Genomic DNA, 23,735 nt, shown 5'->3' with positions numbered 1-23,735 from the left:
ATGTACACTGTAGTGTTTAATTTGCATGAGTACATATCAAGGGTGGGATTCTACCAGTTCGCACCTATTCACTAGAACTGGTTGTTAACATTCTAAGCAGTTGGGAGAACCGGTTGTTAGAAGAAATTACTGGTCTAATCCTGTAAGGAAGGCAGGAAGGAAACATTCTGGTGTTGCTGACAGAAACTGCCTCTCCATTAACCCTTATTACATTCTTGGCAGGACTAGACTTCCTGTCTCAGGAACTTCTCTGGAGTTTTTTTCCCCCTCCTTTGCTGGTACTCTGCTTGTGTGGAGTGACCATTCAAAGTTACAGTGACACTGAAAAAAGTGACTTATGACCATTTTTCATACTTAAGACTGTTGCAGCATCCCCACAGTCATGAGAGGCCAGGCAAGGAGATGCATGCCTGCCACGATGTGAGTGATATTGAGTTGGCCATGCCCAGCCAATAACATGACCACCAAGCCATACCCACAGAACTGGTTGTTAAAAAATTTGAATCCCACCCCTGGTACATAAACATTGCTTTTGCAAATTCTATGCAAATCTGTGACTTCTGTTCTCTTTCTCCGTGATGAATATTCTCCCTTTCTGTCTCTTGGCACTAGGGAACTTCCTAGCAATGCCTTAGATCTATTTTGGTGTCCTAGAGTGCTTCTCTCACTGCTACAATTAGTATAAATTATTATATTCTTATTGTTACTATGTTAGAACAATTTATACTAAAAACAGTACATAATTCATGTTAACTGAGTAAACAAGGCGAGGAATACCCAGGGAAGAATGGATGAGTTTTAAGTGTTCTGGGCTAATTTTCCTTCAAATCACTTCCTTCCAGAATAAACATGGATTATGATTATTGTTATTTTTTTACAATCATTTTAATGAACACTAGAAAAGCTGGTTGGAAAGACCTGTGTTTAAAACCGCTACATGCAGACTGTGTTTGATAGACCATTGATGGTGTTTTGAGATCTGCCAGGCAGCCCCCTTTTATATCTTGGCCAGAAATAATTCTCAGCCTCACCCACCTCCTTGTGAATGTTGATATTCACAGATATTCAAGACTCTGCTAATTGTCTATGTCCCATCTGTGCCAACAGGCAACTTTACAGAGTCAAATGTCAGCTCCAACAGGTAGACCAGACTAGAAATCAGCTTCACAGGAAGACTAAAACTACTTGTCAGGATTCCGACACTTGCCCCATTTAAATCTAGCCGAATTCCAAAATGATTTATTGGGAGTTAAAAGATGAGGCATTGCCTGTGTATAGCCAACTCTGAGACGCAGAATTCATTGTCACCCTTGACCCTGGTTTTCCCCCATCCCCTGGGTGTATCATAATTCATATTCTCCAATGGGACACATCCATAGCCAAGAGTCATCAATCATACTCTCCAGTTAGAATTTTGCTTGGCAGAAACCTCGGTCACCTAGAAACTATCTTTGAAAACATTTATGGAATGCAAGCTGCCCACTGCTTCCCCCTCCCTTTCTGTTGACAACTCTAAAAGACCACAGAAATATTTTATGAGTTGACACTACTTTTATTGAAAGTGGTTGTAATAAAAGAATCTTGCAAATCCGATTGTGCTGTATCTCCTCTACCTTTTCATACTTATTCTATCTTCTGAATAACTTCTGTTTGTTGGGAAGATATATTCCCCCCCACCCCCACAATTGCTTTGGTAACAAAGGTTGCGTATCTAACACTCTAACACTCTTCCGGAAGGCACTGAAGACCAGGTCCTATCAGCGGGCCTGGGAAACGCAGAATGGAATGGAGCCCATTAAATGTGATATGTTGTTGCTGGGTGGGAAGTGGGGGATTATTTTATTATATTGTTTTATTAATTTATTATTTGATTCTCTTTTTCATTAGTTTGATTGTTTTTTATATGAGGTTTTTATATTCTTGTAAGCCGCCTTGAGTCGCCGTGTGTGAATAGGTGGCAATATAAATTTCCTAAATAAATTTCCTAAATAAATATCTCCATCAAGGGCATCTTTCTTACTCTCTACACCTGCTCAAATCTTATTTCCTGATGTTCTTGGGCAACCAGCTAGTTCACAAGCGAGTATGAATGGCTGAAAATTGCTTCACTGAAGTATTCAAATGATCATACAAATAGTAATCTGAGCTCTGGCAGTAGTGAACAGGGCTCAGATACAATAATTAACTGTGAGTCCACATTAGTTCTGCTAACCAGAACTATGATCTTGTACAAACAATCTAAAAGTATGAAGAAATGATAGGTTGATCAGTGACAAAAGTTGGGGGAGTGTTGCACACTCATATGAAGGAATGAAGCTTTGATCATGCAGTTGAAACTTCCCGCTTGGCCTTTTTTGACACACCCTCCTAGATGCTGATGAAGTTGGTGAACATTTAAAAATCCAATTCTATTGGGTTAGAGATTCACTCATTTGCAGCCTATTAGTATTCAGATATTATACCAAAGAACATTCTTGACCAATAGGATTGTGTTAAGTGTTGTTATTATGGCATGCATTACAAAAAAAAAATTGTGGCAATTAAATACTTCTAATTAATTAAATTCTGCATTGCTGATATGAGCTCCCAGAGCTCATGTGTCTGGGTTCCCTTCAGAGGTGGTATTCAGCCAGTTCTGACAGTTCTGGAGAATCGGTAGCAGAAATTTTGAATTGTTCGGTATACCACCTCTGATTGGCCCCACTCCCATCTATTCGCTGCCTCCTGAATCCCAGCTGATTTTTTTTGTTTCCCTGCACAGGAGAATGGAGCTGGAAAGCAGGTTAGTTGGGTGGGGAGGGAATGGGGATTTTACAGCATCCTTCCCCTGGAGTGGGGTGGAAATGGGGATTTTACAGTATCCTTCCCTTGCCACGCCGACCAAGCCACACCCATCAAGCCACACCATGCCTACCACACCACACCCACATAACCAGTAGTAAAAAAAAATTGAAAACCATACCTCCACTCGTCCATTTGATTAAACAGTGTCATCTTTCAAGATCCAAGAAGTGTGCCTTTCCTCTCATGATGCCTACCCTCTGGGATAAAGTCACCCAGAGGTCCAGATGACTTCTACCCTGATGGTATTCCAGAAAGCTTTAAAGTCCTGACTGTTCTCCCAGATCTTGGGGATGGTGTATTTTAGCATTGGTTGTCTGAACTTGCCATGTTGTCTATTTATTCTGTTGTGATTTTTACCCTATTTTGTCTTGTTTGCTTTGTTAAGTATGAAGGACATAACAATTGAATTAAATACATAAATGTTACTGAATTTTGGAAAAAAATATACTATTTAGTTTTAAAGTGCCTTTGAAAATGAGGTTAGAAGAAATATACAAATATAACTGTCATGATTTATTTTCAAAACAATGTGTATTCCCTTATACTTAAACAAACATGAAAAAGACCATTGCTTAAATTGGATGACCCCTAAATTTTGTGAAATGTTAGCGGTCCGTTATTACAGAACATGTAAGGAAAAACAGAGTTAAAACACTCATTTTTGCTTTTAAGACATTAATTAAAACAATTAGAATCAGTTTGGTGTAGATTAAAGAGCTAATTTAGAAACCAGGAAACTGATTCTAGTCCTGTCTTAGGCATGAAAGCCAGCTGGATGACTTGGGCCAGTCACTCTCAGCCCAAGTTACCTCACAGGCACATTGTGGAGAAAATAGGAGGGGGAAGGAGTGTTAGGTATGTTCACCACCTTGAATTACTCATAAAGTAACAAAAACAGGGTAAAAATGTTGTTTATAATGATTAACGGAATGATGCATAATAATTCTACAGGTAAATGCTATTTATCATTAATTTTCTGAATGGGCTAGTACAATATATGCTAAAGCTGATTTTATAGTTTATAGAACTGACTAGAATTATTTTCCAGAAACATCTGGAAGTCACAAAGTGTCACAAAGTCCCCAGCCTCTGAATCAAAACAAATTTATTTCTGGTTGCTAAAAATATATGAAACTAAATCAACATTTCCATCGTTAAATATGTGCATTATAAAGATATGTAACAGCTGCTATAAGATCATTTTTTAAAAATCCCTTTGGGGACGTGAAAGAGGTCTTTTAAGGAGCAAGTTTTAATATAGACATTTTGGACCATAAAATATATTTCAATTGGAAGCCATCGAAGTAGTATTTTTCTTATTAAAGTTGTGAACATATTTCTTTTTATGATCAGTTGAACAGCTCTTTAAGAGCCAACTTTTGGGTTTGATGCAGTACAGACTCTGTTGGTCATTAATTAAGTTCTATTGATGTCAGTGTATGTTCATGTTCATGTGACTTGATAGTGGTGTGGGAAAAGTGAGAAAGTACCAGAGAGTTTGAGTCAATTATCTTAAAGTATAACATCACCAACTATTTTCCCCTAACATCATGAACACTCTTTCTCTCTCAACAGAGTCAGAGAAAACTGGAGAAAGTCTTCAGAGAGAAAAGTGACATACCAACAGGGGTGTTGGGTAGTGATGACATTCCCTAGATACAGGCAATAGCGGGATGCTATGAAAGACAAGAGGACACTGTGACAGGTGTAGAGTTGGGATGTTGCTGCCTGTTCTTCAATCAGCTTTTTGGCAGAAAATGTTGGCACAGCCATGATGCAAGAAAATGCCGTGCTTCAAGTCAGTTTGCCTCTTTGTGGCTGCCTTGGAGTTTTCTTGGTAGATTTTTCAGAAGTGGCTTACCAATCCTTTCTTCCTAGGGCTGAGAGAAGTGACTGGCCCAAAACCATCCATCTGGCTTTGTGGCTAAAGCAGTGACTAGAACTCACAACCTTCTGGTTTCCAATCTGATGCCATAACCACTACACCAAACTGGCTTTCAACAATGAAGGAAGTGGAAGTTTAAAAAAACCACGATCTGCTTCAAGTGTCAAATATGCTATGTATACCACTGGGAGAGGCAGGAAAAAAAACCTGCTGTGGCTCTGTTTACTACTACTTCCATTCTGTCCACCATCAACAAAAACCTCCATATATTTACTCTTAAGCAAATGAAAAGTAAACAAACAAAAAATAGTTTGACATCTCCCAAAATAAGCCATAAATAGGAAAATAAAATACATATGACAAAGATAGCTTAAAGTTTATACTGGTGGCAGAATGAGAATCTCTTCTTAAAGTGGTATCACAGAAGTACTATTAAGGTGTTGGGGGAAAAAATATTGATCAAAATATATAAGAGGTGTTTATATAAATGTTCCTGCAAGCAAGTGCACATGTTCTTAAGATACAAAGTTAAAACCTAATCTTTCCCTGGGTTGCATTGTGTTTAATATAGTTGACCATAAAAATATGTTTTCATGTGTTATGCAATGTATGTCTAAAATATTATTGAGAGTCTGTTTCTATTATTAACTTTCAGTTGATTGGTGTGCTTATATATTTAGGTGTTTAAAGGTGAGGGAAGGATAGGAAAATGATAATATGTCCATCATGATATGATGCAACCCACCTTACTTACCAGTCTCTTGTTTGCCAGTGGGGTGCAAGTACAGAATGATCTATGTATTGTGACAAGATTTCCTTTTTTTTCATTGTTGTAATTTCTACTGGACGCCTAGGTTTACTTTTCTACCTTCCTGAATGTCTCTCAAGAGATCTTCCGCCCCACCCCCCACCCCAGATAGATTGCTCACCCATCTCATTCTTTGGCATGTTAGTTACTGTATAAGAATGAATCCTGGTCTGTATTCAGGTTGTAACACCATTACTTCTCCCTGAAGGAAAAATGACACAGATAGAAATCAATAGTACTTTTAGCTAATAATATAATTAACCTGAGCATACCAGTCATTTGTAATAAATGCTATGACAGGAAAGGGTCAGAAATGCTTCAGTGAGCAAAGACAGCCATTCCTGACCATCAATTCTTGTTTTCTCACCCTGATCTCCCATTGTCCAAAGAACAGCCGGCATCTGCTTGCTATCTTAGGAGACAAGCTAGGAATTGTTGCTTTGTGGGAAGCTGGAGACATAATATGACATTTAGAGAAAGGGAGTATAACATGTGAATTTTAGAGCTGGGGTAGGCCAGTTTCAAACATAAACAAAATGTCACTGAAGAATCCTTAGCTCCTGGCTCCACAAATCTGAGAAAGGAAACCATTTTTATAGATAACATAATTCTTCTCCAACCCATCCCCCAGGCACTTTAAATTTACAGTGTTACAATTATACTGAAAAAGTCTTTATGTCAGAGTTTCAACTATGGCAATGCAATCTCTCCCTCTTTTTTAAACTTAGCCAGCACTTAGGAACTAGCAATGGTAAAGTCAAAGATAAAGCTCTGATAGATACAGTAGTTTTACTGCAGTCTTATGAAGCCTTAATCACAAACAAGATCAGCTCCTGCAGAATTTCATAATCCAGCCAAGTATAAAAGTAACAGTGCCAGAATTAACTTTTAATATCCTTTTCTCCTTGTCTTATATGATAATGGATGTCTTACCATTCATCTCTGAGCATTAAATGTAGAGGGCATCTGAACCATATTTTTACATGACCACACCATTAGTTACAAAGAAGGGGCTGGTTTCTGTATTTGTTCATTGGTTTGATTTACTTCTCTTGATCCCAAGACCACAAGACAGCTTATATGAAAATCTCCATTTATGTCATCCCACAACTACTCTGCAAGTAGATTAAGAACAAGTGATTGGCTCAAAGTCAACCAATGATTTTTTATGACTGAGGTAGACTTCAAACTGGGACTTTCCGATTCTATTCCAGCAACTTATCCATTGTTCCATAATTCCTTTTTATGTAACAGAGCTCATGTTCTATTCCGTTTTCATTTCATTTGGGACTGGATAAACTTTTCTTAAGAAGAAAGCTATACAAGAACCAGAACCTAATTGGTGGATCAAAGAGTGTCACTTATGGAGCTAAGAATTATCCCATACATGAAATGACCAAATTTAAGTCAGAGGTTCTTCAGTGAGCTCTAGTAACCTCAGTACTTTTTTTTTAATAGGAGTGTAAGAGTACTTCCTCCATACTAGCTCTACTTTTATCTCATCTGTATTTCACACTGTAAATATTGAGAGATTGATTGGAATGAAGACCAACTTTATTCAGTTCTGCAGTTCACCTGAATTGCCAACAAATTAATCCCAAGAAATAATGGACTTTTCACACTTAATTGCAACTGTCCCAATATCACCTTCCCCGTTAAGCCAAGAGCATCCAGTAGCGACAAGGTGTGTAAAATCTATGTTGGAGGCAAAGTGAAATGACCAGTAGTGGATGGGTTCAAAAGTTACTGGCTATTTCAGGCTGATGTGATCATAACTCTTCCCCTCCAGTTTCTAATCCAAAACCTTGCTATAGCAATACTATAAATACTTTAAATCCATGTCTTTAGCTTAGGGATGAAGTGATATAAATAGCAACAGTGCTTTTTACAGCCCTCTCTAAGTGGTTTACAGAGTCAGCATATTACCCCTAACAATCTGGGTCCTCATTTTACCCACCTCAGAAGGATGGAAGGCTGAGTCAACCTTGAACCTGGTGAGATTTGATCTGCCAAATTGCAGTCAGTTGTCAATCAGCAGAAATAGCCTGCAGTACTGCGTTCTAACCACTGTGCCACTGCAGCTCTAAAACTGGAATGATAGAACCAAGTCTCCCCATTGCCTCCTAAACAGAACACAGAGGAATGGGGCAACCCTGGTATTTGTTGCCTATATAGAAAAATCAAAACCCAAATAAAAGGGTTGCTTATAACATAGCTCACTTGGTGACTTCAGACTGAATTTTTAAAACAGTTTATTAAACATTTGTTTATTTATCAAATGTATATGAAAACTGAGAACTGGCCTTCTCAGAAGTAGCTCTGGGTGACATGCAAAATCAAATAAAAAAGATGGATATGTAAAACATCATTAAAAATATATATTAAAGATTAAAATATTAAAAATTAAAATATGTAGACCCCAAGACACACAGAGAGTGAAAATATCAAGCATGATAGTGGAGCCATCTTAGAATGTTACCAATCCTCTGGGACTCTCAAGCCTATTGGCATAACCAGGTCTTGAGGAACCTCTGGAATATATGTTGTGGTTTAGGAGGGAAAGGCACATAGGAACATGAACAGAGAGAATAGTCCTGCTGGCAAGTCAGTCTCACCCTTCTGTTTCAGTGCCCTGATGTGTGACTGCTTTTTCCACCAGCTAGCAACATCCTGAAAAAGAAGAGCAGCAAAACCAGAGGAATCAACTGATCTTTTTGTTCATCACGTGCTGCACTTACCCAATCAGAACAGCACTATTGGAAATACAGAACATGCATAATGAAGGAAGGGTGGGATTTTTAGTGAAACCAGATTTCACACCAGTATCATTTTCTGCTGAGCTTTGGATGGATGGCTAGCACCTAACTCAGCAATATGATAAGGGCAGTTGGCCCCATCAGAGCTGCTTGCAGTAAGAAAAAGATTTCTAGCATAAACACAGCTGCTTTAATTGTCTCTCTGGGTACTAAAATAGCAGCGGTAACATCCTTTCCCAGCATCATACCCTTCAGATGAGCTGAAATTGCAACTCTCCTATTCCAAATTCAACACAGCCCTGCTGGATAAGAATTCTGGGAGCTGGTCTCAACACATTTAGAAGGTGCCAAGTTAGAGAAGACTGACATGGTGTTTTGGGAAAACATGTTTTTTTCCCCTTCATCCAGAGCTAGCACATAGAAGAGTTTTGGTGAAGCTAAGGCTTGTATGCTTCCTTCCCCTATGTCTCCTTTTCAAATCAGGTAAGACAGTAAAACTGTCTCCAAATCAGGTAAGACTGTAAAACTGTCTCCATGAGTCAAAGTACTTAACTAGGTTCATCCCAACATCAGTGTCCTTGTTGGTCATAACCAGGCATGTGCAAAGAGGACAATCAAAGCAAAAAGGGGAAAGGCGAGAAGTCTTGCTGGGAGACAAGTCTTCAGAATAATAATGAGGAAGAGCCAGTTTGCTTACGTAGTTTCTAAGTATATGTTTCAAAATCTGTTTATGACTAAAAAGATTTTTAAAGAGGATGTTATCTGCTTACTTGCAACTTCTGTGTGGCCTACAAGTGGTTTCAGATGCTGAGCCAAAACCATATAATCTCTCTTCATGAATATGCCCATGCTGCATTCTTTCTTTTTTGCTGTGTTCTTTTGTGTGATCTTTACATCATTTCCTTCTCTGTGTACATGCATATGTGTTCCCATGCCTCTTGGAATTGAAGTTTTGGGATTTGGGAGACCACTCTGGAATGCTAGTGTTACGATGAAACAACACAGATGAAATAAAGATTTGCCCATTGATGATCATTAATATCATAAAATCCAGGGGAAGGAAAATGTCCAGACTTGTGGAATTCAACACAATACTTTTGTAATAAGAACATAAAAAATAATAGGCAGGTCTAGAACTCACAGTCTCCTGATTTCTATCCTAGTGCCTTAACTGCTTCACCAAACTGCCTTTCATCTTAATGATATCAATACATTTACAAAAGTGGCCAAGGATTTGCTAGCATCTTTACAGATGATGAAATGGTTATTATGTTAATTTTTAAATTATTTAATCCCCCAAGTATTGTGTAAGGTGTGATTACTATTCAAAGACGGGAGCCTGCTGAGGCAACTCCACTAACTCAAGGCAACTCTGCTTATTTCAATCAGTTTTTATTCTGAAAGCATAAGAGGAAAAGGGAAAATCATTAAGGAACTTCCTGTATGAACAGTCGTACTATTTTTGTCCTGTATGAATTTCACAGTTTTCCATACGTTTGTATTTTAATCTGTTGTTTTTGTTTGCTTGTTTGTTTCTAGTTAATACTGCTTGAAAATTTATATTTGCATTTAAAACTGCCCAAAAGTTTTGATAAGTACAGTTAGACTCCTTAAAGCTAACATCTACCTTTGTTTTCCTTGCATGTATATTGATATTTATATGTATATTGCAAAGAAATGCATCCTCAAGCTCAGAAAAGTTCACAAATATAGGAGTGGGGTTCTTATCCTTCATTATTCAGGAAAGAACATATTTAGTCAGTTCATTTTGGTTTTGGATGTCATTTAAGTGGTTTTGTCTGGGCAACCATGTCCTTTTAAATTACTACTATTATTTTTTTAAAAAAATTGTAAGCTGCCCAGTATCTTCCTGAAGACAGGTGACCTCAAAATTTAAGAAAGAAAGCAAATAAGAAACAAAAAACTTATGAGGATTTGATTTGGTAGCTGTGAATGTCTTCTTATCTAGTTGTTGATAGGTAAGAAAAATGCACTGAAGAACAAATCAGACTGGCAGCTTTATTATTTATATTCTAGGTGTATCACTGTTTCAAAAGCTCTACTGCAATGTTGGCTGTGTAATCTTTTTGGTATGCCATGTAAACCCCAGCGTTAATGAGTTCTGCAGGGCTGCACCACGGTGGCAAAAGATCATTTACCTGAATTGCTTTTTAATATCTAGAAAGGGAAGTCACTTGTGTAGCAGTATAATTATAATATAATTTACAGCAATTCTGAGTCTATAAATTTAGTTAGGATGGGACCTAGGAAGTTAAAATAATCCCCTTTATTAAATTATATCACATTCTGATGTATCAAGAACTTAACAAGAAAATGAGAGGCGTTTGAGAGATGTCAAAGCATCCTTTAGAAATCCTGTGCTATAAATTATTCGGTTTGGCCTAAGACTCTTGCGCTGAAGCTGACTTACTGTGGGGACAACTGCTGCAAAGGATTCAGTCTTTGCTACCTTATCTGGACATCCATACTGAGGCATGATTGTCAGTTGTGGCTATACAAGTGAAAAAAGCTCATCTGTATACTGCTTCATAAAGCCCTGATTCTGTTCACTTGTAACAATAAGCCAGGATTTATTTATTTATTTATTAAGAAAAAGGGGCTTGCTGAAGAAGCCATAGTGGCAAAGTATACACATTACTTTGTGCCACAATGAATTGTTAGCACTTCCAACGGTTTAAAACTAATTTATGTGGGAGCATGGCCTCTTCTAAATCTTCTAGAGTATCCGTTTGAATGCCAGTATTGGCTACTGCTAAGTTTCTTTCTTATGTGTGTGCATTTATTTTAAAATGTGTATGTCGACCATTTTACATTTATTTATTTATTAAATTGTGAAACCAACCATCTCCCTGCCAGGGGGGACTCTTGAGTGATGTACAAATAAAATATGAAAGCATAAACAGAGTATATTGAAAAGAGGATAGAATGATTAAAAATCAATGTTAGAAGTAAATTAATAAGGGAGGGGAGGACTTTCAGGAAGCTAGCCAGCCCTACAGCGGCTTGTTCTCCTGTGAACCCCAAGCAAGGCCCCAGAGCCTTGTTTTCACACTTTTCTGAAAGGCCAGGAGAGTGGGGGCCCGTCTCACCACAGGTTATAATATCTATAATTAAATTTGGAATTTAATTCAGACATTAAAACAATTGCATCCAGCAGAATAAATAACAGTAAGCTAAATGGTCTCCATAAAAAGAAAAGGCTTAAGCCTCTCTTAAATTGAGGGAGTTGGGGCCAGCTCCAACTTTAATGATATATTGTTAGAAGTTATTCTACAATAACTTGTAGCCTGTATCTTTTCCAGTATGTCTAGAGCAGCAAAACATCTATGGTTAGCAGTTGACTTTTGACACCTGTTCCTTATTTCTAATTGGAGACCAAAAAGGGACATCGGTACTAGAGATGCCACAAACCTCATTCCTTAGTTGTGGAGTCTTGGTTCTTGTTAAAAAAGGAGATAGATTTTTGGCTAAGTAGGAAATAGCAATACTCTCTAAGTGGTGTACAGAGTCAGCATATTACCCCCAACAATCCGGGTCCTCATTTTACCGATCTCAGAAGGATGGAAGGCTGAGTCAACTTTGAGCCTGGGGAGAATTGAACTGCCGAATTGCAATCAGCTTACAGTCACCAGAAGTAGCCTGCAGTACAGCATTCTAACTGTTGCACCACCACAGCTCTTATTAGGTTAGAATCCTATAAACACCAACTGGTTAGTGTTTGTATGGTGTATATTTAGGGACTATCAGTGAAGGATGCTAAATTGGGAAGTCAAGGAAATATCTCAGAAAGGCTGATGACAAACTATTTCTCTACTTCTGTCAGGAAAGCAACATGGACATATTTATGAAGTCACCAAAAGTTGAGCTTAACTTGAAGGAAACTTTGCAAGTCCCTTTTCCCTTTGATATCTTCCCAACTTCCATCTAAAAAGGAACCATCCTTTGGTGGTATCTTTGCGGTTTGAGTATCAATGCAACCTTTCAACAAAGAGCTAGCTGAAAGAAGTATTTTGTTCCGTGCTTTCTCAGTTCATAGCCAGAAGTCTGTCAAAAATGAGCAAAGTCTAGTATTTACTTCCAAAAACATATTTTCTACAAAGATGCAATATGATGCCTTGGTTAAAAAGACTAAATTAGACTGGCCAGATCTGGGTTCAATTTTTCTCCTGCCGTAAAGTTGCTGCATCGTTTAGCTGGGTCATTCTCTCTCAGCCAAACCTACATACCAGGATTCATGTGAGGATAAAATCAGAGCAAGCCGTGCACATCACTTTCAGATGAAAATAAACATATTGAAGTTAATGTTTTATCATTTTGTTGTTTCTAATATTTCCATCTCACTATTTAGCACAGTTCTCCAGAAGATACTTTAGATGCAAAAAAAAAAATGTTTTCAATTCCGGAATCATTGAAAGAAACAAATCATTTTATAAATCAGCAATACATTCTTCCAAAATTAATATAAATAATTGAACACAACCTCTGGAGATTATATAGATCTTCAACCAGTGGTTCTTTTTAAAAGCAAAACCAAACCATCATTTCAACATTTTAATTAAAAGCATTCCAAAACAGATGTACTTCAAAACCTGACTAGAAACTACCCCTCTTAAGAGGAAATTCAAAAATCAGGGTCCATCACAAGGAAAAAGACTTGTTTGTGAGAGAAGTTGACTCCCATAATTTAACCTAGCTGCCTGAACTGAATTTCACAGGATTCTCTGTGTAAAGTAGTTTAAATATGGATGCCCACAGTAGGAACTGGATTAATGGATTAGGCAGATCTTTGGTGTGATCCAACAGGGCTCTTTCTGCATTAACTTCAGTGAAAGCTTGGAGAGGCTGTCTTCACTGTGGATTAGACCATAGCAAACTGGGGGGTGGGGGGGATGTTCATTCTTAGGGGAAGTGGTTTAGTTTTGTTTTTAACTTGTTGGTGTGTTGAGGTAGCGATGTAAAATTTAACTACATGCATAGGGAAAGGAGAAATCAAGAAATGTATTACTAAAAATAAAGGTTCTCTCTTAAGGCAAGAGATATGCTGTAAATAGCGTTCTGAATCAGTTGCTTCTTTAATGGTTTGCTTTCAGACAATTATGAGGACCCTGTGTGAGCTTTATGGTTATTTCCTATATTTCTTAGAATCAGCAGAAATGTATGAATGTTACACATAGTTTTCAGACCAAATGAAAAACAAACAATTAATAAATCTTCCGTAGAGTGACATTGTTTCTTGGTTTCTCGTCCTATATATTGATCTCAGGGAAAGAGTCTGTATCTTAATTTTCTTTGAAAAAAAAAAAAAGTTCTGTCTATCTTAGGACTGAATAGGTTTTAATTTTTCTCCCTCTTTGAACTGCGAATACTCTTTTTGAAAATAGCCATAAAGGGAAATATGTTGTTATATTTGGGAAGGATTATACTGATAAGTGCATTGCTAAAAATTAGAATTAGAAGAACTTTATTGTCATTGTACAAGTACAACGAAACTGTGGATGCACCCCAGCAACTGTTCGCAATACAATAAAACCAACGCTCTTAAAAAATGAAGATAAGAAAGATAGAGTACCCATGTTTCCATTTGCAATTTGAGAGTACAATATCTACGAATATACACAAAATATACATCCAACACTGACTATAATGCTTAGCCAAGTATAATACACAAGAGATGGATTGTATTGTAATATGTTATTTTACATCTGAATGGGGTATTGAGATTTCACATCTTTTCACATCTTAATGAGGTAGTGACTTCGTGTTTATCTGCGGTTTGGATGGCCTAGGGAAAGAAACTATTTGTTAGTCTAGCGGTGTGGGATTTTATTGACCTAAAACGCCATCCAGATGACAGCAGGTCAAAAAGATAATTGCCAGGGTGTGAGGGGTCTTCCATAATGGCCTTGATTCTGCTTTGGCAGCGGGACCTGGCTAAGTCTTCCAGGGAGGGCAGAGGGCAACCAATGATCTTTTGAGCTGTGTTTATCACCCTCTGTACAGTTTTTCTGTCTTCAGCTGTGGAGCCTGCATACCACACACCCAGACAATATGTCAGAATGCTCTCCACAGAGGCTTTATAGAAAGCCAGCAACAGCTTCTTATCCAGATTGTTCTTCCTGAGAACCCACAGGAAGTGCAGCCACTGCTGAGCTTTCTTCACTATGGCTTTGGTGTTAGGGGACCAGGAGATATCAGCTGAAATATGGATGCCAAGGAATCTGATCATAGAGACAGTTTCCACTCGTTCTCCATTGATCATGAGTGGGGCGTGGTCCTGTCAATGTTTCCTAAAGTCCATAATCAGTTCTTTGGTTCTATGGACATTCAGTGACAGATTATTCTGTGAACACCAGATAGACAGGTTCTCTACTTCTGCCCTATATGCCCTCTCATCCTCTCCGGAGATGAGACCAATCATGGCTGTGTCGTCCGCAAAGTTTATGATGGTGTTTGTTGCATGGCTTGGTGAGCAGTCAAAGGTGTACAAGGCATATAGCAGGGGGCTCAAGACAAAACCCTGGGGGGAACCAGTACTGAGTGTAATAGTGGAAGAAAAGTGGGGGCCAAGTCTACCAGACTGTGGTCTGTTTGTCAAAAAGTTCTTAATCCAGGAGCACGTGGGGGTGGGGACCTGCAGATTATATAGCACATCCATATTTATTTTCTTTCTTGAGTGCTTAAATAGCAACAGTAAGATTTGTCAAGCGAGAAACTGCTACTGTATATTTTTTGAGAATGATAGAATTCATCTTTTCTTTTGTAATATTTTATTGATTGAATTATTAAAACATTGGACATGGTGTGATTGTCCTGACATTCCTTTTTGTCATATAATATAATACATACATGTCATATAATACATATTTTATATACATTTATACATTTGCACAATTTGTTTCTATCCATAATTACCTATTTTACAAATCCTGCTTTTTTTTCTGGGCCAGTCTTTTCTTTTCCCACCATTGATAAAATTTATTCCATATCTTGTAGTATTCTGTCTCATCCTTATTTTTTAATTCCAGAGTCAATCTATCCATCTCAGCTCATATCATTATCTTCTTTTTCACCTCACCTTTGTTGGAAATTTCTCTATCTTTCCATTTTTGGGCAAAGGTTATTCTTGCTGCCGTGATAATATGTACTATTACATAAATCTCCTCTTTACTATATCTTTCTGTCATAATTCCAAGTAAAAATAATTCCTGTTTATAATCTATTTTCTGTCCAATCATCTCCTCTAACCACATCTAGATCTTATGCCAAAACTCCTGAGTTTTCTTACAAGACCACCATGTATGGTAGTATGTTCCATGTTCTTGGGCACAATTCCAACAGTTTGGTGACAGATTTTTATACATTTTAGCCAATCTGGCTGGGGGGGAAGTGCCACCTATAAAACATGGCCAATGATAGAGAATGATAGACTTTTTCTTCATCATCATCCATCATCATCATTAACATGAGAGAAGGTAGTTGTTCCTTTATTTGCTGGGTAATTGTTATTTTAGTAACTGAGCATAAATTAATTTTATGTGACTGGACAGTAATCTGTATTAAATGTGATGCTCCCCCTTTTGGTTTAAACTGTGCCAAGTAGCTTCTCTTGTGGTGATGCGTGTGGACCAGACTTGAGGTGTAATTCCTTCTTTTGATACAATTCCTGGGACATATAAGGGAGGGAAGCCTGAACTATTGATGTGTCTCCCCCTGCGCTTTTTTAAATTATTCCTCCCATTTCTTACATCATCTTGTTGGCATGGAGCATGACATAACAGCCTAATGGGTGGGAAATAATTTTATTCACACTCCAGTTGACTGATATTCTTATATTTCAGCTGGCTGGAACTGAAATCCTTGGTTCATATCTAGATTAGCCTTCTTCCCATTGAAAGACTCCTTAAAAGGCACTTGGAGAGGTCACTTGAAGGCCCATCCCAGTCCAGCAGTTGGCCTGAATGTCTCACACTCTTAATACTCTTCATGGCGAACTTTAGAAGAATCTATCTTCCATCCCTTGATGGTCCCACAAAGCTGCTTTTTCCAAAAGGCAACTGAACCTTCTTGTTTTCTTTTTTCCTTTGAAAAGATTTCACTTCTCCTCCAAGAAGTTTCTTCAGTTCTAACATCAGTGGAAAAAGCACCCTTGGGACAATCATGACCTGGATGATTGAAAATCTCTATTGACACCCTTTGATGATTCCCCTCCTGCATAAGTACTACTTTTTTTGTTTCAGTCAGCATTTTTTCTGTCTGAATATGGACAGAATCTTGCCCTGTACCACACCAACTTGGCGTAACCTGACAGTAAAAAAGTCAAGGCCAGTTTCTCTATATTTGTGCAATAGCTGCTCACTTAATCCACCCATTTCCATTCTCTGACCACATGAAATGAACTTAGTTATAACTTATATAACTCACCCTTGGAAGTACACAGTTCAGTACTCTTGCTTCACCTCCTTTACTTCAGGGTCTTGGGTTTTTTGGGTTGAGTTTTTTTGGGGGGCTCTTGTTGAAATGGTTTACGTGCAGAATGAAACAGAACACGTCTTAAAGACAATCTACACATTATAGCAGCTCTATTGGAAAAGAGCTAGAATTCATGCTCTTGGCCAAAAGCCAAGCCATACCTGATGATAGTTCCTGCACTGTACCTCCTCAAGGTATAGTTAATCTGTCAGAAATCAACAAGAAATAGTGGGTTTGAGAACATAAGCATGCAAAAGACTTATTATTTAGCATTGGAAACTCAAACATATGGCTCCAGCTGTTTAGCAGTTTGTAGAATTGATTTAATATAGATTAACCATGGATCACTGTAATGAATCATGGCTTCAGTTCATCCATTTTTCTATGTGTCTGCTTTTCTATTTTGTGAGTTTCTCTGTCCCCCCCCCTTCTTTTATAATGTGTATTCTTTTTCTTCTTTTGTATTTAGTTAGAGATAGTAATCACTTAACTGTAATCGGGAACAGCAGCACCCTCATTAAGTAATATACTTGTAAGGTATGATGTCACAGTGACTGTGGTGACTTATGATGGCAATTGCTGGAGTCCCAAGTTGCTGTCATTAGATGAACCTTGTGTGGCCACAGCATCCTACAGTCATATGCTCACCATTTGCAACCTTCTGCCAGTTTCCCCATTGACTTTGCTTTTTGGAAGCTGGCAGTTGAATTCACAGATGTGCTTCTGTGACTACAGGAAGTTGCAACCATCATAATTGCAAGCCAAATGCCTGAATTGCAATCCTCTGCCCACAGAGTCAGTGCAGTGGCCACAACTACAAGGACCTGTTGTAAGTCCTCCTCGCTCAACTCCTGTTTTAACGTTGAATGATTGCTGAGTAAGTATCATTCAGTAATGACAACCTGTAACAAAAAATGATAAAACAAAGACAGAGGCCTGCATTAATAAGGCAGAAACATTAAATATTAGAAAAGAAATGAAGAAAGAAAGAATAGTCAGTAAGTAAGAAAGGGAACAGAAAAAGAAATTAAAAATAAATAAAACTTATCCTTTAATATTTGTTTGTTTCATATGCCACCCATCTCACTAGAGCGACACTATTTAAAAATGTACCTGTAATGATCATCAAGAAACAAACAACCTGTAGCCCACACAAGTGTTCTTAACTGCAACTTAAACTAATTTACAGACTTTGGTTTTTTTTTTTTTGAAAGGCCAGTCTACTCTGTTTTAAACTGTCCAATCTAGTTGAAACAAAAAGGGCCATTAAAAAGGAGATAAAATTGATGTTGCAGGTTAGGAATTAGCAAGGAATTAGCAAGGAATTAGCCACCAGACCGCAAACTGAGCAGAAAGCCAGTTAACGAGGCCTGCATACGTCAGTTTGATTAGATATCTTATAATAATTCATAAGGAAGGCTGAGTGCAAAGAATTGAGGCCTTTGAACTCTGGTGCTGGAGAAGACTCCTGAGAGTCCCTTGGATCGCAAAGCGATCAAACCGGTCAGTCCTAGAGAAGATCAACCCTGACTGCTCTTTAGAAGGCCAGATCCTGAAGATGAAACTCAAATACTTTGGCCACCTAATGAGAAGGAAGGACTCACTGGAGAAGAGCCTAATGCTGGGAAAGATTGAGGGCAAAAGAAGATGGGGATGACAGAGAATGAGGTGGCTGGATGGAGTGACTGAAGCAGTTGGCGTGAGCTTCAATGGACTCTGGGAGATGGTAGAGGATAGGAAGGCCTGGAGGAATGTAGTCCATGAGATCACGATGGGTCGGACATGACTTCCCGACTAACAACAACAACAATAAATTCTATTTCAGTTGTAGACATCATTTCTAAATGTGTATTTATTGATCTAAATTACTTATTTTTCTTTTTTGTAAACAGCCTAATTGATTATCCCAGAATGGTTTATTAAGAGCACAAGGATGTTGTGGGCGGAGTTTATATACATATTACTTACATCATATGGGGGGGGGTTTCCCCTAAAAATAAAATAAATCAATAAAATAAATAAAATAAAATATCATAACAAAATAAAATAATAAAATAATAAAATAAGTATTTAACATTTCTGTTACATATTTTTCAACCAGCTAATATTGGAGTATGGAGTCAAATGCTAAAAAATGTGATTACAAGTAGGAGTGGGGGGTTAGGAAAGAAATCTTCAAAAATAAAAAAGTGATTTACTGATTTTTACAAAAATGAAAGTTGTGTTGCAGAATCAGGCAGAAATCACCATATTCTGCTGGCCTTTGAAATGAACCCCCCCCCTCAGTTTCCTAAATGTCCAGATGGGGAATTCCTGGGGTTTAGCCTAATCCAGGCAAATCTGAAATCTAACCCTGTAGAGAGGAAACAATGTGGGAAGCAGACCCGTCCTGAAATCTGCTTTGTGCCTTGAAAAGTGATTACAATAAGTATTTCAATAGAGTATTTCAATAGAGTTGCCAAACACCCTGGTGCCTGTATGACACAAACTCCTTTCTTTTGGTCTCAATCCATGAAACAACAGATGGAACTGATCTGGTTTCATACCAATAGTAATTTTGCTCTCTCTCAAATTCAAGTTTTGAGAAGGCTGCTAGTTGGAGTTAATTGGGAAATGACTATTCCCAGTGAATGCAGATAGGTTACTATTATCTTATCCTACCCCTCTCCAAATAAAACAGACATTCCTAACAGTTGCCCTCCATGTTTTCAAAAGTAAGGCCTATAAGCCTCAAACTCTATGATAGGGATAATGAGTTTCAATCCAAAACATCTTCTGACAGTAACAAAGCTCAATAGATTTCTTTGGCCACGTCAGAATAGCAAGGGTTGCTTCATTTCAATATGATAGTTCTGCATGACTTATGTGCAAATAGACCTATTAAGCATTTGTTTCTGATTATCTCCTTTTTTAATTTTCCCACATTCTAATATGAATGTTGTATTTGATCTGGGTGAAATGTTTGGCTTCATAAATTGTTTGCAGTGTTATTTGTGAGTTCTCTGAGAGTACTTGTAAGTTTTATAGTGTTGTTGAGCAGTGATATAAAAATTGAAATTAATTCACAGTTACTCAGCTATATTAATTTTGGAAATGGATATGTTTCCATAACCAATACAATTTTAATCTCTAAAATTTGAAATAAAAGTATTGTGTACCCATATACACATGTGTACCCATATACACATAAATAAATGGAGCTGCATGTGATAACATGACCACCTGCCCCCCGTGCAAATGGAGCAGTGTGCATGCATGCTTGCCTACTACTGTTGTATCAGACTATACATTGATATCACCTGTGTGACTGTGTAAGTGGAGGATCTGTTCACTTCTCATCAGTTCTACTTAGGAATGTGCTCCCTGAACAGGCCTATTACATTTAAAGGAACTCTATGTCATAAACAGCTACAATGAAGAATATCTTCAAAATTCCACATAATCCTCTTACAAACTTTTTACAAACTTTCCAGAGAAATTGTCATATTTAATATATTGTATAATATCCACAACATTCACTCACTTTTAAATCAACTAGCTTTAGAAATGGCCTTTACCAATGAGACTTAGAAATATATTAATAGCACTTTGGCTTATATACCGCCTCATAGTACTTTACAGGCCTCTTTAAGCAGTTTACAGAGTCAGCACATTGCCCCCCAACAATTTGGGGTCCTCATTTTACCCATCTCTGAAGGATGGAAGTCTGAGTCAACCTTGAGCCTGGTGGAATTTGAACTGCCAAATTGCAGGCAGCCAACAGCTAGCAGAAGTAGCCTGCAGTACTGCATTCTTTTTTTCCACCCAAATTTTATTGATTTTCAAAGACAATACACAAATAAACAAAACATAAAACATAAAAACATAAAACATCTTTTCTGAAAGCAGCTTGATCCCGGGTTACATCTCTTTGTACAGACACAAATTCAAATTCATGTTCATTTTATATACCATTCCATATCTTATTACCATTTTACATTTTCTATATAGCTTCTCCCTTCTTTTAACTTCCTTAATGTTATTTTATTCACCTCATCTCAGTTCAGATCATTATACTTATTATTCTTTGTCTGTCCTGTTTCCAGCTATCTATTATCTTTTCTCTTTAAACAAAATTTCTCCTGTACACTAATTAAAGTATGACGCCTTTATCTCTTTCCCCTAGATTTATAACACTTAGAATAAGTACATAACTTCCATTTGGATTCTGCTTAGTACATTCTAAAGTTATACACTATATTTTAAAGAAAGAAAAAATTATAAGTATGTAATATAATTAAAACAACAATCCATACCAATTCAAATCTATCATTAATATTAATATTCATTTGAGTCTTAAACATTTTACACATTACTTTTCAGTTGAATATCATACTTTTATGGGAACACTTTTAAACTTTCCATAATTATTTCCCCCCCACTTCACATCGCTTGTATTTTAAAACATTGTATCATTAAAATGTTCCCATTCCTTCCTACTTCAATTCTCTCATTTATTTCATTGCCTTCTTTTTATTCACAAAAATTTCACTAAATTACACTGAATATTTTATCCCACTTTTCAATCACATGTTGTTTCCAATTTTCTAACATTATATCTAATTACAAATATAACAATACAATCTTATGTACCTTTTCAGAATCCCTTTTCCAATTAAGTTTTTACCCATTATCTCTAAATAAATCCTGTTTCGTTACATCTTGCTCCACACCATTGAAACTTCTCATCCCTTCCTTCCTCCCTTGCTTCTTCTTCTCCCTGCCCTTTTTACCCCCTGTCTCTCCACCCCCATTTCCCTCTTCTGTATTCCCCCTTTCTGTTGTTTTCTAACATTATATCCGCTTTTCACCTTATTTTTTTCCTTTTTTGGTTGTTTTTTTAAGTCTTAAAGTCTCCATTTTCTTTTCCTCCTTTTCCCTTTCTTCCCCAAATAAAGTTACTTGTTCATCAAAGATGGCTTCTTCTTTGTCCCAATCCTCTTGTTGCACAGTCATTTTCTCATAGGTGCAAATCGCCATTTCTAAGAATTGAAAAAGAGAGCCGAAGGAGCCCTTCCCTTCTTGTTCCTCTTCTTTGTATTTTTTAAATTCAATTTTCAATTCATCCACAAGTGATGCCATTGTAAAAAGAGAATTTTTTTCCAAACAACCACCCAAGTGTTTTTAGTCCTTCAAGGATAATTTCCCAAAGTCCCAAAGTCAGCAAACAATCCAAATAAACTGTTTCTTTTAAACACTTTCTTCTTTCTTCACTTTCTCTTCCTGGGGGTTACTGTTTAGTTACAAAATTCCAGTTAAACTGTATATTTTAGAAGGCTTGTTAGTATTTAATGATTCTTTAAAACTCTAAGCAATCTCCTCCTTGCTTCCAAATCTGCTCCAATTCTTTTCCTCTCCCTTCCCACTTACAGCAAAAAAAATTTTTTTAAAGTGTTCAGAAATCCTTATTATCCCCTTGACATTTAATTATCCAGTTTAGTTACCTATTATTGCCAAAGCAGGTTTTTCCGATTTCTCATTCGTTTCTGTTCTCTGTCAACGTTAGGAAGGAGAGTGGGGGAAAAAAGGGAACTTTCCCTTTTAACTTTCATTTGCCGCTTATGAGTCTCTGGGAATGATGTATCTTTTGCAGATTTTAAATTCCAGGGTACCTTCAATGTTGCTTTTGTCCCAGTCAGCAAAAAACCCTTTCACTTCTTAACTTCCTCCTGCACTTTCTTTCCCAGCTGAGCGCTTCTTTGTGGCGGCCATTTCTGACCGCCGCTCTTACCGCCTTCGGAAAAGGGAGTTTAGCCGGCTAGGGAAGAGAAGTGTGATTTCTCTCGACCCTGCCAGATCCCCCCTGTCTTCACCACCTTCTACGGGGCGGCTTAGCCCTGAAGCCGGGTGGCTCAGGGCACTCCAGCGGTGAGCGCAGGCAGAAACCGCGCACGATCGCGGATTCCTGCCTGTCCCGAAGCGCTGCAAACCGGAACTCTCTGCAGTACTGCATTCCTAACCACTGCATCACTGTATAAGATCATGCATTACATCTATTTAATTTCTCTCACCTGTTGTCAATCTCATTGTACACAAGACTGCTTTCTGCTATATGATATATTCTGTAAAATATTCCTATGGCATTTTCTATGTTTCCCCCACCACAAAGTTAATGATCCAAATGGAATTCAAACAGAAGGTGAGAACTTCTTTGAAAAGCCATATAACTGCTCCAAAAAGTATGAACAGCACAAAGCTTCAAGTAATGCATCTTGTCATTCTTATCCTGCTTATCATGGATAATTACTGTTGCCAGCAGGTGGTAAACCTGCCTGCCACTTTGTGTAAAATAATGTTGACTTGAAAAAGCATTTGCGGTAGTTATGTTCTGATATATAGGCCATACATTCAGATTTAAACTAATGATAGTTCCACAGATTTTGAGGGGAATAAAACAATTTGAGCACTAGTGTTTGGTTATCAATCATATTAGGCAGAACATAACCCGTAGCAAGAGGAGGGACTAAAAGGCTTCTCAAATATTATTTATGTAGAATAATCTGTCACAATCAGTAGCATCTTCTAAGTGTTGCAGTCCAACAATAATTCAAGGACATCAGGTTTTTGTCAGAGTATTTTCACAAACTGGAATAGAGCTTGGAAACAAGGTCAGCCAATGAATAGGCATAGCAACTAAATCAGCCAATGAGGACTGTTTTGGAAACTGAAACTAGAATTAGTCTAGGCTGGAAAACTGGAAGGAGAAGTATCCTAGGTGTGGCTCTATGTTAAGCTGTGCAGCTCTGAAGCTATGTTGAGCTCTGAGTCTGTCTATTGAACATGAAACTGCTTCTCTCCTCTGCTGTGTGTCTTGTTTGTCTGCTGAACTAAAGTGAAACTGATGTCTCTTTCTGAGCTGCTGAGTTGCTGCTGAAGCTCTGAACTTGTAACATGTCTACTTCTGTCTGAGTTT

At 37.6% G+C, this 23,735-nt stretch overlaps 1 protein-coding gene across 1 annotated transcript in view; it reads left to right on the top strand.

The window, feature by feature from the left end:
* GLI2 (GLI family zinc finger 2) overlaps positions 1-23,735 on the top strand; it is a 260,165-nt gene that overhangs the window by 75,985 nt on the left and 160,445 nt on the right. The gene's annotated exons all lie outside the window — the stretch shown is intronic.

The sequence above is a fragment of the Pseudonaja textilis genome, chromosome 1 (genome assembly GCF_049901715.1).
Source record: "Pseudonaja textilis isolate UNSWEBS1 chromosome 1, rPseTex1.2, whole genome shotgun sequence".
Taxonomy (NCBI): domain Eukaryota; kingdom Metazoa; phylum Chordata; class Lepidosauria; order Squamata; family Elapidae; genus Pseudonaja; species Pseudonaja textilis.
The sequence above is the reverse complement of the archived record's forward strand: the minus strand, read 5'-3'. Positions and strand labels throughout refer to the sequence as shown.